This window comes from Elephas maximus, chromosome 26 (genome assembly GCF_024166365.1).
Source record: "Elephas maximus indicus isolate mEleMax1 chromosome 26, mEleMax1 primary haplotype, whole genome shotgun sequence".
Taxonomy (NCBI): Eukaryota; Metazoa; Chordata; class Mammalia; order Proboscidea; family Elephantidae; genus Elephas; species Elephas maximus.
The window spans coordinates 4,788,297-4,801,302 of NC_064844.1; positions in this window are offsets into that span (position 1 = coordinate 4,788,297).

The window sequence follows — 13,006 nt, forward strand, 5'->3', positions numbered from 1 at the left end:
CAGTTTAGTTTAGAATATAATTTTTTAATGAGAAGGAGTCAAGGGGAAGGAATCTAACACAGAATACCTGCATTAAGCTCTATACGTTACCCCTTGTAATGCTCCGTACACTTTGAGGCATGTATTTATATACTTGCTTTACAGGGGAAAAAATAGAGGCTTAAAGTTCAGCAGCTTGTGACTGCTAGAGGCAGGGATCAAGCTGAGGTTATTCTGGCATCCACAGATCTCCTGGCCTTTTGTGGTAATGTAACCACTTTGCCAGCATGTATATTAAGCCTAAAGGCCACCATACATCTGTCAGTTTGTCCAACTGTGATGGCTTGCATGTTGCTATGATGCTGATAGCTACTGGTATTTCAAATGCCAGCAGGCTCACCAGTGGTGGATGAGTGTCAGCTGAGCTTCCAGACTAAGACAGACTAGGAAGAACGACCTGGTAATCTACTTCTGAAAAGAAATGGCCAGTGAAACCCTAATGAATAGCAGCGAAACATTATCTGATATGGTGCTGGAAGATGAGCCCCTCAAGTTGGAAGGCACTCAAAATATGACTGGGGAAGAGCTGTCTCCTCAAAGTAGATTCAGCCTTAATGAGATGGGTTGAGTAAAGCTTTTGGGACCTTCATTTGCTGATGTGGCATTACTCAAAATAAGAAGAAACAGCTTCAAACATCCATTAGTAATCGGTATGTGGAATGTACAAAGTATGAATCTAGGAAAATTGGAAGTCATCAAAAATTAAATGGAATGCATAAGGATCAATGTCCTAGGCATTAGTGAGCTGAAATGAACTGTTACTGACCATTTTGAATTGGACAATCACTTGGGCTACTATGCTGGGAATGTTGTCAAAAACAACATTTCAAGATCTATCCTGAAATTAAATGCTGTCAGTAAGAGAATGATATCCATACGACTACAAGGAAGACAGTTAATATGACTATTATTCAAGTTTATGCACCAACCACTGATGCCAAACATGAAGAAACTGAAGATTTTTACCAACTTCTGCAGCCTGAAATTGATCAAACACGCAATCAAGATGCATTCATAATTACTAGTGTTTAGAACAAGGAAGTTGGAAACAAAAAAGAAGCATTGGTAGGTGGAAAATAACAGCCTTGGTAACAGAAACAAAGCCAGAGATTTCATGATAGAATTTTGTAAGACCAATGAATTATTCACTGCAAATACCTTTTTGCAACAACATAAACAGTGATTTTTTTTTTATACACATGGACTTCACCAGATAGGAATAAAATTGACTATATCTCCAGAAACAGACAATGAAAAACTCAGTATCATCCGTCAGAACAAGGCCAGGGGCCGACTGCAGAACAGACCATCAACTGCTCATATGCAAATCAAATTGAAGCTGAAGAAAACTAAAATAAGTCCACAAGAGCCAAAATATGACCTTAAGTATATCCCACCTGAATTTGGAGACCATCTCAAGAATAGATTTGACACATTTAGCACTAATGACCGGAGACCAGATCAGTTGTAGAATGACATCAAGGACATCATACATAAAGAAAGGAAAAGGTTATTAAAAACACAGGAAGAAAGAAAAGACCAAAATGGATGTCAGGAGAGACTCTGAAACTTACTCTTGAACGTAGAGTAGCTAAAGTGATTGGAAGAAATGATAATGTAAAAGAGCTAAACAGAAAATTTCAAAGGGTGACTTGAGAAGACAAAATAAAGTGTTAAAAAGAAATGTGCAAAGTCCTAGAGATAGAAAACCAAAAGGGAAGAACACACTCGGCATTTCTCAAGCTGAAAGAATTTTAAAAATTCAGGCTTCAAGTTGCAATTTCAAAGGATTCTAAGGACAAAATATGAACGACACAGAAAGAATCAAAAGAAGATGTAAGGAATACACACAGTCACAATACTGAAAAAAAATTGATCAATGTTCAACCATTTGAGCAGGTAGCGTATGATTGAGAACCAACGGTATTGAAGGAAGAAGTCCAGGTTGCAGTGAAGCTATTGGCTAAACACAAGGCTCCAGGAATTGACCAAATACCAATTCAGATGTTTCAACAAAGAGAAGCAGCAGTTGGAGGTGCTCACTTTTCTATGCCAAGAAATTTGGAAGACAGCTACCTGGCCAACCAACTGGAAGAGACACATATTTGTGCCCATTCCAAAGAAAGTGACCCAACAGAATGCGGAAATTACTGAACAATATCATTAACATCAAGTAAAATTTTGCTGAAGGTATTTCAAAAATGGTTGAAGCAGTACATCAATAGGAACTGCCAGGAATTTAACCTGGATTCACAAAAGGGTATGGATATCATTGCTGATGTCAGATGGTTACTGGCCGAAAGCAGAGAACACCAGAAAGATGTTTACCTTTGTTTTATTGACTATGCAGAGCTTTCGACTGGGTGGATCGTAACAAATTATGGATAACATTGCAAAGAATGGGAATTCCAGAACACTTAATTTGGTCCCATGTGGAACCTCTACATAGATCAAGAGGCAGCTGCTCGGACAGGACAAGGTGATACTGTGTGGCTTAAAATCAGGAAAGGTGTTCATCAGGGTTGTGTCCTTTCACCGTACTTATTCAATCCATATGCTGAGCAAATAATCTGAGATGCCAGACTAAATGCATGCAGCATTAGGATTGAAGGAAGACTCGTTAACAACCTGCAATGTGCAGATGCGACAAGCTTGCTTACTGAAAGTGAAGAGGACTTGGGGCACTTACCGATGAAGATGAAAGACCACAGCCTTTAGTATGGATTATACCTCAACATAAAGAGAACAAAAATCCTCACAACTGGACCAATAAGGAACATTATGATAAACGAAGAAAACATTGAAGTTGTCAAGGATTTCATTTTACTAGGATTCACATTCAACACCCACAGAAGCAGCAGTCAAAAAGTCAACGGACGTATTGCATTGAGCAAATCTGCTGCAAAAGACCTCTTTAAAGTGTTCAAAACCAAAGGTGTCACTTTGAGGACTAAGATGAGCCTGACGCAAGCCATGGTATTTTCAATCAGTTCATATGCATGTGAAAGCCAGACAATGAATAAGGATGACTGAAGAAAAATTGACACCTTTGAATTATGGTGTTGGCAATGAATATTGAATATACCATGGACTGCCAGAAGAGCGAACAATTCTGTATTGGAAGAAGTACAGCCAGAATGCGCCTTGGAAGTGAGGATGGCAAGACTTCACCCTCATACACTTTGGACTTGTTATTAGAAGGGACCAGTCCCGGTAGGACATCATGCTTGGTAAGGTAGAAGGTCAGTGACAAAGAAGACCCTCAACGAGATGGATTGACATAATGGCTGCAACAGTGGGCTCAAACATAGCAAGGATTGTGAGGATGGGGAAGGACAGGGTAGCATTTCATCTGTTGGGTTGCTATGAGTCAGAACTGACTTGATGGCACCTAACAACACCAACAAGCCTAGTAGTGCCCCATGGAAGCAGCAGCCAAGAAATCAAACAACCTACTGCATTGGGTAAATCTGTTGGAAAAGATCTCTTTAACATGTTAAAAAAACAAAGATGTTACTTTGAGGACTAAGGTTGTCCTGACCCAAACCATGGTATTTTCAGTCATCTCATATGCATGTGAAAGCTGGACAATGAATAAGGGAGACTAAAGAAGAACTGATGACTTTGAATTACCGTGTGGGTGAAAAATACTGGATATACCATAAACTGACAGAAGAACAAACAAATCTGTCTTGGAAGAAGTACAGCGTGAATGCTCCTTAGAAGTGAGGATGGAAATTTGATCTTATGTACTTTGGACATGTTATCAGGAGGGACCTGTCCTTGGAGAAGGACGTCATGCGTGGTAAAGTAGAAATCAAATCCATTGCCATCAATGATTCTGACTCATAGCGACTCCATAGGACAGAGAACTGTCCCCTAGGGTTTCCAAGGAGTGCCACGTGGAAAAAGAGGAACCCCTCAATGAAGTGGATTGACACAGTGGTTGCAACAATGTGTTCAAACATAGCAATGATTGTGAGAATGGCGCAGGACCAGTCAGTGTTCCTTCTTTTATACATAGGGTTCCTATGAGCTGGAACCAACTTGATAGTACTAACAACGACAAGCCTAATGGCAGGAGCCCCGGTTGTGCAATGGTTAAGCCCTGGGCTGCTAACCCAAAGGTCAGCAGTTCAAACACACCAGCTGCTTCGCTGGACAGAAGACCTAGTGATCTGCTACTGAAGAGATTACAGCCTTGAAAACCCTGTGGGGAAGTTCTACTCTGTACTATATGGTCTCTATGAGCTGGAATCAACTCAAAGACATAGAACAGGGCTATCGGCATTTTAACATTACCATGAGAGCTAAAATCATGGGATCTATTCTTTTGATACTTGTTACATTCTCATCAAAGTGTTTAAAATTTTGAAAGATAAAATTTCATTTATTTAGGAAAACATGCAATTGTAAGAAATATCTAAATCTGCAGCGTTGCCTAATAAGTAATGTGATGGTTTCCCTTTCTTCCTGAATCTCCCTGATACATACATTTTTCAGTGAGGTCATCTGAAAGTCTTCTAAGGTGGCTAAATATCCCCTAGCTCTGCTCTTATCACCACTTAATGCCACAGATTCTTTGGTGCCGCCATTTGAGTTATCTTGTCTATTAGGGCTTCTTTGTTTTTCCAAAGATATCGATTAATGTATATGTAATAAAGTGTGATCAAGGTCACCATGAGTTGGGATCAACTGGATGGCAATTTTTTTTTTTTATTTGTTTTTAGCAAAATGTATAGATTCCACAAACTGATATTTAGGGTTAGTTAGTGGTCAAAGGGCAGGCTGAAAACAAAGGATGCAATGCAAAATAGGGGAGTGTTGGGTCACTTTTCCCTTTTGGCAATCCATTTGTTTGTTCCCCAAGCCCTTGCTGAGTACTTACTATGTACCAGCCTATCAATTTGGTAAACAATCTCAGAATAAAGCATTAATCTTTTGCAAATAAGGTGGACTTATAAAAACATTTTGTATAGATATAGATAGAATGTTAAACTCTACCCAGATTAGTTATTAGTTCATTGGGTCTTTCTACACTTATAATAGACAAGAGCTTGTTCATCTGTGAGTTGAAGAAGAGTGAGTGAGAAAGAAAACACAAGCACGAAGTAAACTCTTAAAAAAAAAAAAAGGGAAAAAAAAAGTACTTACTTCCTTCCCCCACCCCTCAGGGGACATACACACACATTATATATATTTAATCTTATAAAATATTGAGATACTTGAATCCGAGTACTTTTAGAATACATTAAATATGGAAATTTATACCAGTGTGCTTCAGAGACAAATAGTCACGGCATTTTTGTGGAAGAGTGTAATGGCACACGAGCAGCGCTATTAGTTTTTGCTTCTAAAATATATTAACCATGATTATCACAACCCTTAACATGGATTTCCCTTTAATTATAGTCTTTATCCCAATATAAGGGTAATCTCTTGACCAATCAATTTGCTTATCCCTATTTTTTATCCTAATCTATAAAAATAATTTGGAGAAAATGGCACCTGCTCACTTTATAGATTAAAACAAATCCTGTGTAATTGTTCTTAACATTATAGAGAACTTTACACCTCTTACAATTCAAAGATTTTAAGCAGAAATCGCCCTTCGAGAAACTCAAGTGGCAAATCTATTGTATGTTTTTGCATTTCCTGAAAATTTCTTGCTCCGTGACCACCGGTAAGTTACTTTCCTTTTGTGTTTCTAATTGTGACCATTGTTATAGCTTTCCAAATACAGCAGCAGTTGAGTTTTTCTCTGCTCACGTATAGAACATGTGAGAGTGTCCTTGATTAGAGGCACAGCTGTGTGCCCTCTATGATACCTGCACTCTTAGCCCTTCTGTGACCCTCCTCTTTTTGTATCCATCGTAGTTGAAACCCTGGACCTCAGAAGTAACTTCTCTCTGAATTTGCACCAAAAGCAGGAAACATATTTCAACTACTTCAAGTATGTTTTAAGATATTTTGAACCTTGGTGAAACAGGTAGGAGTCTCTGCTGTTTTAGCACCGATAAGAATCATGCAGATAGTACTAGCCTGCCTTTGGTACGTTGGTACAAACTCTACTGAGGAGTCCATTAATATCAGGAGTCCAATTAATATATGCTGTATACACTGGGGAAGAAATAGAGCTGGTGCTTAGCTCAGTGCTTTTTTTTTCTGAATTAAATTGCACTGAATTTTGGCCCTGTTTGAGTTAATATTACAGTTCATTTTGCTGGCATGTATTAAATCTGCCGTGTTCTATTTATTGCAATTGTCTGATCATATTCCTGACCACTTAAGAAAGAGCATGAGTACGTACAAGTACTGCAAACGCTGGTCATTGAACGTACCAATGAGTAAAAGGTGAGCGGGTTGGCGATAAATGCGCGAGAATTACCTTTGCTTCAATATTTATTGAGGATTGTTTTTAATGAAGTCCTCTGTGTAGAGTGGAAGTACTGCTCTTTCTCTCCCTCTCCATAATCCCTTCAGTGGGTCAAATTGCTGTCTGTGGCCGAATCTTCATTGTTTAGAGATCTTGGAAAAGGGTAAGAGGCTTACCCTAGTTATCAGTTTAGAGTTGGATGGGTGTTTTCCATGAGTAGGACAGAAGAGAGGCTCATTGATACGCCACACAGGGAGGGATTACCTCTTGATGGTTTTGTGAAATGTAGCTGGTAAGAATCTGGAGAACACACATCTGTGATGGGTTCTGGACAGTCCAGCATAGGCACCATTCGCCATGGCTTCCATACGGGCCAAATGAAGAATCCTAAAGTAAGCCAAAGCCACAAAACGCCCCCTCTTTCCCCAAAGGAAGAGCTTCCTGAGTGGGGTTCTTTTTGGACATGTGAAGCCCCATGACATCCACACCCAACCTGAACAGGGAAGAGTGGAGCACCTTGTATTTGCCGTTCTAGTTTCTGTAAATTATACCAACTTAACAAAAACATAAAAACCACCACGCATGTGAACCCCATCACTGGAAACACCATCGGTTGAATAACTGTGCATTGACATCATTTCAAAATGGTTTTTTGAAGTAATTTCACATCATTACTCACATTATTGTGCCAACAGCTTTATGAGGTGGAGAGCACAGGTCTAGTGGGAGTCTCTGAATGGTGTAAATGGTTAACCAGCTTGGAGGATAACGAAAAGTTTGGAGGTTCAAGTCCACCCAGAGGCACCTCAGAAGGAAGGCCTGACAATCTGCTTTGAGGAAATTAGGCCCTGAAAACCCTAGGAAGCACAGACTTACCCTCGACAAATACGGGGTCGCCAAGAATTGGAGTTGACTTGATGGCAACTGATTTACTAGTAAACTTGTTTTAGAGAAACAGAGAAAGGCTTGACTTTTGCTCAGAATTTCCTTTCTCTTACTTTCTTAATTGTTGTTGTTAGGTGCCGTGAAATTGGTTCTGTCTCATAGCAACCCTGTGTACAGCAGAGCAAAACACTGGCCGGTCCCGCACCATTGTCACATCGTTGCTGTGTTTGAGCCCATTGTTGCAGCCACTGTGTCAGTCCATCGCATCGAGGATTTTCCTCTTCTTCATGGACCCTGTATTTTACCAAGCATGGTTTCTTTCTCTGGGAACTCATCCCTCCTGAAAACATGTCCAAAGTACATGAGATGAAGTCTTGCCATCCTGGTTTCCAAGGAGTATTCTGGCTGTACTTCTTACAAGACAGACTTGTTCATTCTTCTGTCAGTCCACGGTATATTCAACATTCTTCTCCAAAGCCATATTCAAAGGCATCAATTGAACCTCAGTCTTCCTTATTCATTGTCCAGATTTTGGATGCAGATGAGGCAACTGAAAATATTTTATCTTGGGTCAGTTGCACCATACCCACTCAGACCCTGTGCCTTAGTCCTTAAATTATTAATTATTCCCTATTTATCCTATCTCTTCATCTTCCTCTGTACAAGTTCTTCATATCAGTATATAAACATGCTCAACTCTCTGTTGGAAACTCGTGGCGTAGTAGTTAAGAGCTATGGCTGCTAACCAAAAGGTTGGCAGTTCGAATCCTCCAGCTGCTTCTTGGAAACCCTATGGGGCAGTTCTATTACGTCCTATACGGTCGCTATGAGTCAGAATCAACTCGACGGCAATGAGTTTGTTCATTTGTTTGGTTTTAACTCACTCTTATCTTAATCAAACAAACAAAAATAACAACCCCTCCTTCAATAAACCCTGTTTTATTGTCCTGATATTCCTAATACCACCTGGTCTTTCTCTCTGTTGCCCTTCAAGTCCAAGTATTGGAGAAGGGGAATTGTCTGATGTCTAAAGATCCTCTTTTTCCATTCCTTCCTTGACCCAGTTCAACCTGGTTTTCTACCCACACACTTTATTTAAACTATACCAGTGACCCCTCTGTGGCCACATCTACCCCACCTTGCATTTCTCAGTCTTATCATGAATTTTCTTCAGCATTTGGCACTGAGCTCCATTTCTTATTTTCTCTGACTTGCTCCTATCTTCTGGGTATCCTCTTACCTCCTACAAAGCTTCTGCTTAGTCTGAATTGAGTCTCTTCATTCAAATCTATTGTTGTTGTTGTGTGCCCTTGGGTTCGATGCATAGCAACCCCGTGTGACAAAGTAGAACTGCCCTACAGAGTTTTCTAGGCTGCACTTTTTACAGGAGCAGATTGCCAGGCCTTTTCTCCTATGGAGCTGCTGGTGTATTTGAACTACTGACCTTTTGGTTAGCAGCCAAACTGTGGTGCAATAGTTAAGCACCTGGCTGCTAACCAAAAGGTTAATGATCCGAATCCACTTAGTGGCTCCATGGGAGAAAGACCTGGCAATCTGCTCCCATAAAGATTACAGCCTAGGAAACTTTATGAGGCAGTTCATGTCTGTTATATTGGGTCGCTGTGAGTCAGGAATTGGTGGAATACCAACTGAGATGTTTCAACAAACAGATGCAGCACTGACAGAGCTCACTTGTCTATGCTAAGAAATTTGGAAGAGAGCTATCTGGCCAACCAACTGGAAGAGATCCATATTTGTGCCTATCCCAAAGAAAGGTGATCCAACAGAATGTGGAAATTATCAAACAGTATTGTTAATATCCCATGCAATTAAAATTTTGCTGAAGATTTAATTCAAAAGCAATGGGTTCATGAATAGTGGGAGCCCTGGTGGTGTAGTGGTTAAGAGCGTGACTGCTAACCGAGGGGTTGGCACTTTGAATCCACCAACCACTCCTTGGAAACCCTATAGGGCAGTTGTACTCTGTCCTTTTTGGTCTCTGTGAGTCGGAAGGGACTTGACAACAACGGGTTTGGTTTGGTTCTGGTTAATGAGTAGTTGTGGGGACAGGGTGGCTCAGTGGCAGAATTCTTGCCTTCCGTGTGGAAGACCCAGGTTTGACTCCTGGCCAATGGACCTCATGAGCAGCCATCACCTGTCTGTAGTGCAGCTTGTGTGTTTCTAGGATGCTGAACAGATTCCAGACTAAGACAGACCAGGAAGAAAGACCTGGTTTGTAGCTGGTTGTACTTTAGGAATTAAGGTCAGCAGTCGATTGAAAATCCAGAGCAGCTGTCAGTTAACATTTCAGCAGAGAATTTTTCAGGTTGGATAGCTGGCTTCTTCAGAAGCAGAGAGCTGCATATTGGTGGGATGGAAGAGGTCTAAGTGTGGAAAGTGGGGTGGGCCCCTTGGTCGGGGGTAGAAGGTTGGAGGGAAGTTTGGGAACACCTCGGGCCCTTTTGTCCTGAGTAGTTAAATGAGAATAGCGGCCACCATCCCCTGTAATACATTCTTAGGAATTAGGTACTTCTTAATCGCCTCATTTCCGTGCCCACCTCCTTAGACCTATCCAACATACTTCCCCCAAAACCAAAACCCACTGCTGTGGAGGCGATGCCAACTCACACTGATCCTGTAGGACAGAGTAGAACTGCCCCAGAGGGTTTCCAAAGAGTGGCTGGTGGATTTGAACTGCCAACCTTTTGGTGAGCAGCCCAGCTCTTAACCACTACTCCACCATTTGAATTTTATCTGCTTATTCTGAAAATTTCTCATGTCTCCCAATTTTCTTTCCAAGGAGTCTTTTCTGAATGTTAGTTCATTCTTCTCTTAGAGGTAACTAGAAGTAAAACATAAAAGATAAAAAAAATTTTGCTCTATTGCTGAGTTCATTCCCTTTCCATCCATCAGAAGACAAGACGAATCTCAAGAATCCGAGCGAATCTGATTGACCTCTTGTACACCTAGAAAACATACCCCCACGAAACGAATGCATATCAGTGGTTTGGTTAACAGGTGAGAAACTAAAGGCCTAGTTTGGAAATTGTCCAAGTTTTTTTTTTTTTAATGCATATGCATAAATATTAGCTTACATCTCCATTGAGAACCTAAAGACAGTTCATTTCAAAAAAAATTTTTTTTAAACATCCGAGTTAATTATATGCTGAGGTGTAGTGGTCGGAGGTATAGTGGTCGGACCTTCTCTCCGGCGGTGACGGAGTAACTGCAGTTGGTGACAATGAACCTGTGTTTCTGTCGCTGTCACCACATGGGTGTGTGGCTGAAGGGGACAAAATCACGCCCTCTGGAGAATTTTTTTTTTTAGAGAACAGCTGGATTCCTAAAAGGGGTGTCTCTTCCCCCGCACCTTATTCCCAACCTTTGCACTAAGAAGTTAATATATTTAGAGGTAAATTCATTTCTTGCACACTTTTAATGTGCAAAAAAAAAGGAGTGTGGAAGGGAAAGAGGTGGAAAAAAAGGAACTTGCCTGAAAGTAAATGGTGCAAGCAAGCTAGGCTGGGATTCTCAGCCCCTTTGCAGCCACAGGCTTAGCCCTGGGAGGGATACGGACACTGCAAACCTCTCGGCGGAAAACACCAGAAGAAGTGGGTCTGAGTGGGGAGAAAGGAGCCCTGTCATCGTGGAACAAGCCTGCGTGGACAAAGAATGCCCGTCCTGGGCTGCTGGAGGCAGGCCATCGGAGGACTGCCCCTTTTGTCTCCTCGCCCAGCACGGGCTGGACGATGGGGGAATGATGGACGAAGGGTCGGAGGCGGGCGGAGGTAGGGTACCAACTCTTCAGGCCGCAGCTTTCGGCTTTCCTTACTGACCCATCCTTCAGCTGAGTCCCCAGGTCCAGGCCCAGGCCTCGTCCCGGGCGCTGACCGCGGGGCAACACTGCCATCTAGTGGCCGCCGCTCCCCGTGCGCCGCCTCCCGCACCCTCTGCCTGGCTCCCTCCCTTTCTTCCTCTCTCTGCCTTTCTCTCTTGCTCTCTCCCCTACTCTCTCTCTCTTTTTTAAAAAAGGTTTTTATCCCGTCAAGGAAAAAAAAAAAGAAAAAAGAAAAAAAAACCTGGCTCTTGGAAAACAACCAACTCTGTTGGAACTCAGAGATAATAATCAGTTTCTCTGGGCTTGTGAAATTGGCTCATTAAGCGTGCTTTTTAACAGAAAATATTGGAAGCGATTAAGTCTGCTTTACTGAGTGGGCATGAAATGGCCAACCTCCGGCCACCCACGGCTCCTAGGGGCCTGGCGTCGCTTTATGCATGCGGCGTAATGCCTGCACTCCAAGCCTGTTTATTCATCACCTGCTTATTTATCTCTTTGCATTTGGCAGGCACATCGATCAATGTTAAGCTGTCACACAAGGTTATTTTTCTTTTACATAACAGTATAGGCCTAAGGTAGTGGCATATTAAAAGTAATAACTTTCTAACTTGTAGCTCCAGATGACAGGCCCATTTTTACCCGAATGTATTACAGCGAGGAATTCCTCCTTCCCTGCCTCCTCCCTGCTCCACCATTCTGCTCTTCCAAGGTCAAAGGCTCCATGCCGCCTTCTTCCCTCTGCACACCACTGGGTTTTCTCTTCAGCTCCAGGTATCTGGGCTTTTAGGCTGATAAGCCCTCCACGGTCCATTCTGTTCGCCTGGCGTACACATCTTGCTTGTCCCTCTCTATGATGACATTTTCCCCCTTAGGTAAACACGTAGTGGCTGGCAGCTCTGGGGAGGAAGCAAAAAACTTCTTTATCTGATGGTGAAGGTGGTATTGGTGAACACCAGGCCTGGTTTCCAGCTCCCCAGCCATCGTGGTAAAGATGGTGGAATGTCACTGCTTTTTATCTTGCTTTGGTTTGTGATGCAGTCAAGCTCTGCCCAGTTTGTGATGCTTCCTTTGTTGGCCTTAGACCAAGCCAACTTTCTTTGTACAAACAGGTTTTCTTTCTTTTTCTCCCCCTCCAATCTAGCCTAAAAATGCCTACAGATAGAATATCAGATCTCTTTAGTGTCAGATTTCAAAGTGGCCCTTGGAATTCCTCCCCCCCCCCCACTTGATCTCTCCTTTTGGATGTCAGCTCAGACTTGGACGCTGTTGCTAAATATACGTTGCGATGAATGGCTTTCTGATATGGTGTTTTGATAATTGTGTGGGCACAGGAATTAAGTGTCTCGCCATAGTGGACATTCTTGTGGCACAACTATTGTGACAGAAGGTGCCACACCCTTCTAGATAGTCTGTTTGTGTGCCAGAATAGATCACGTGGGAAGTATGAAGAGAGGAGGACGAAGGGTTATGAAAATATGATTCAGCAGGCTACTGAAGTGCCCGCTTTGCGTGCTCACAAGTTGGTGTTGAGTCTGGCCCGCTTTCTGGATCTGCCTGTGTGTTCCTGTGCATAGAAAGATGGCGGAATGCTGACCTGTTTTGTCATGGGTAGCACCATCCCTGAGAAAAAGCACGTCCATTAAAAAATGCACCCCAGCCTTTGTCTATGCCCCTTGGATCAATATTTGCATTAAAGTGGTTTAAATGTATGTGACTCAGAGGCTGTCCATTCTTTCAAGCTGACCCGCTGCATTGATTAGGGCTTTTTTTTTAGTGATAGAGGGGTAAAGAACAAATCAGGCGAGGAAAAGAATTAAAAGAAAAAATAGCAGAAAAGGAAAGCTTTCACTGTGACTCCCTGTTGGAGA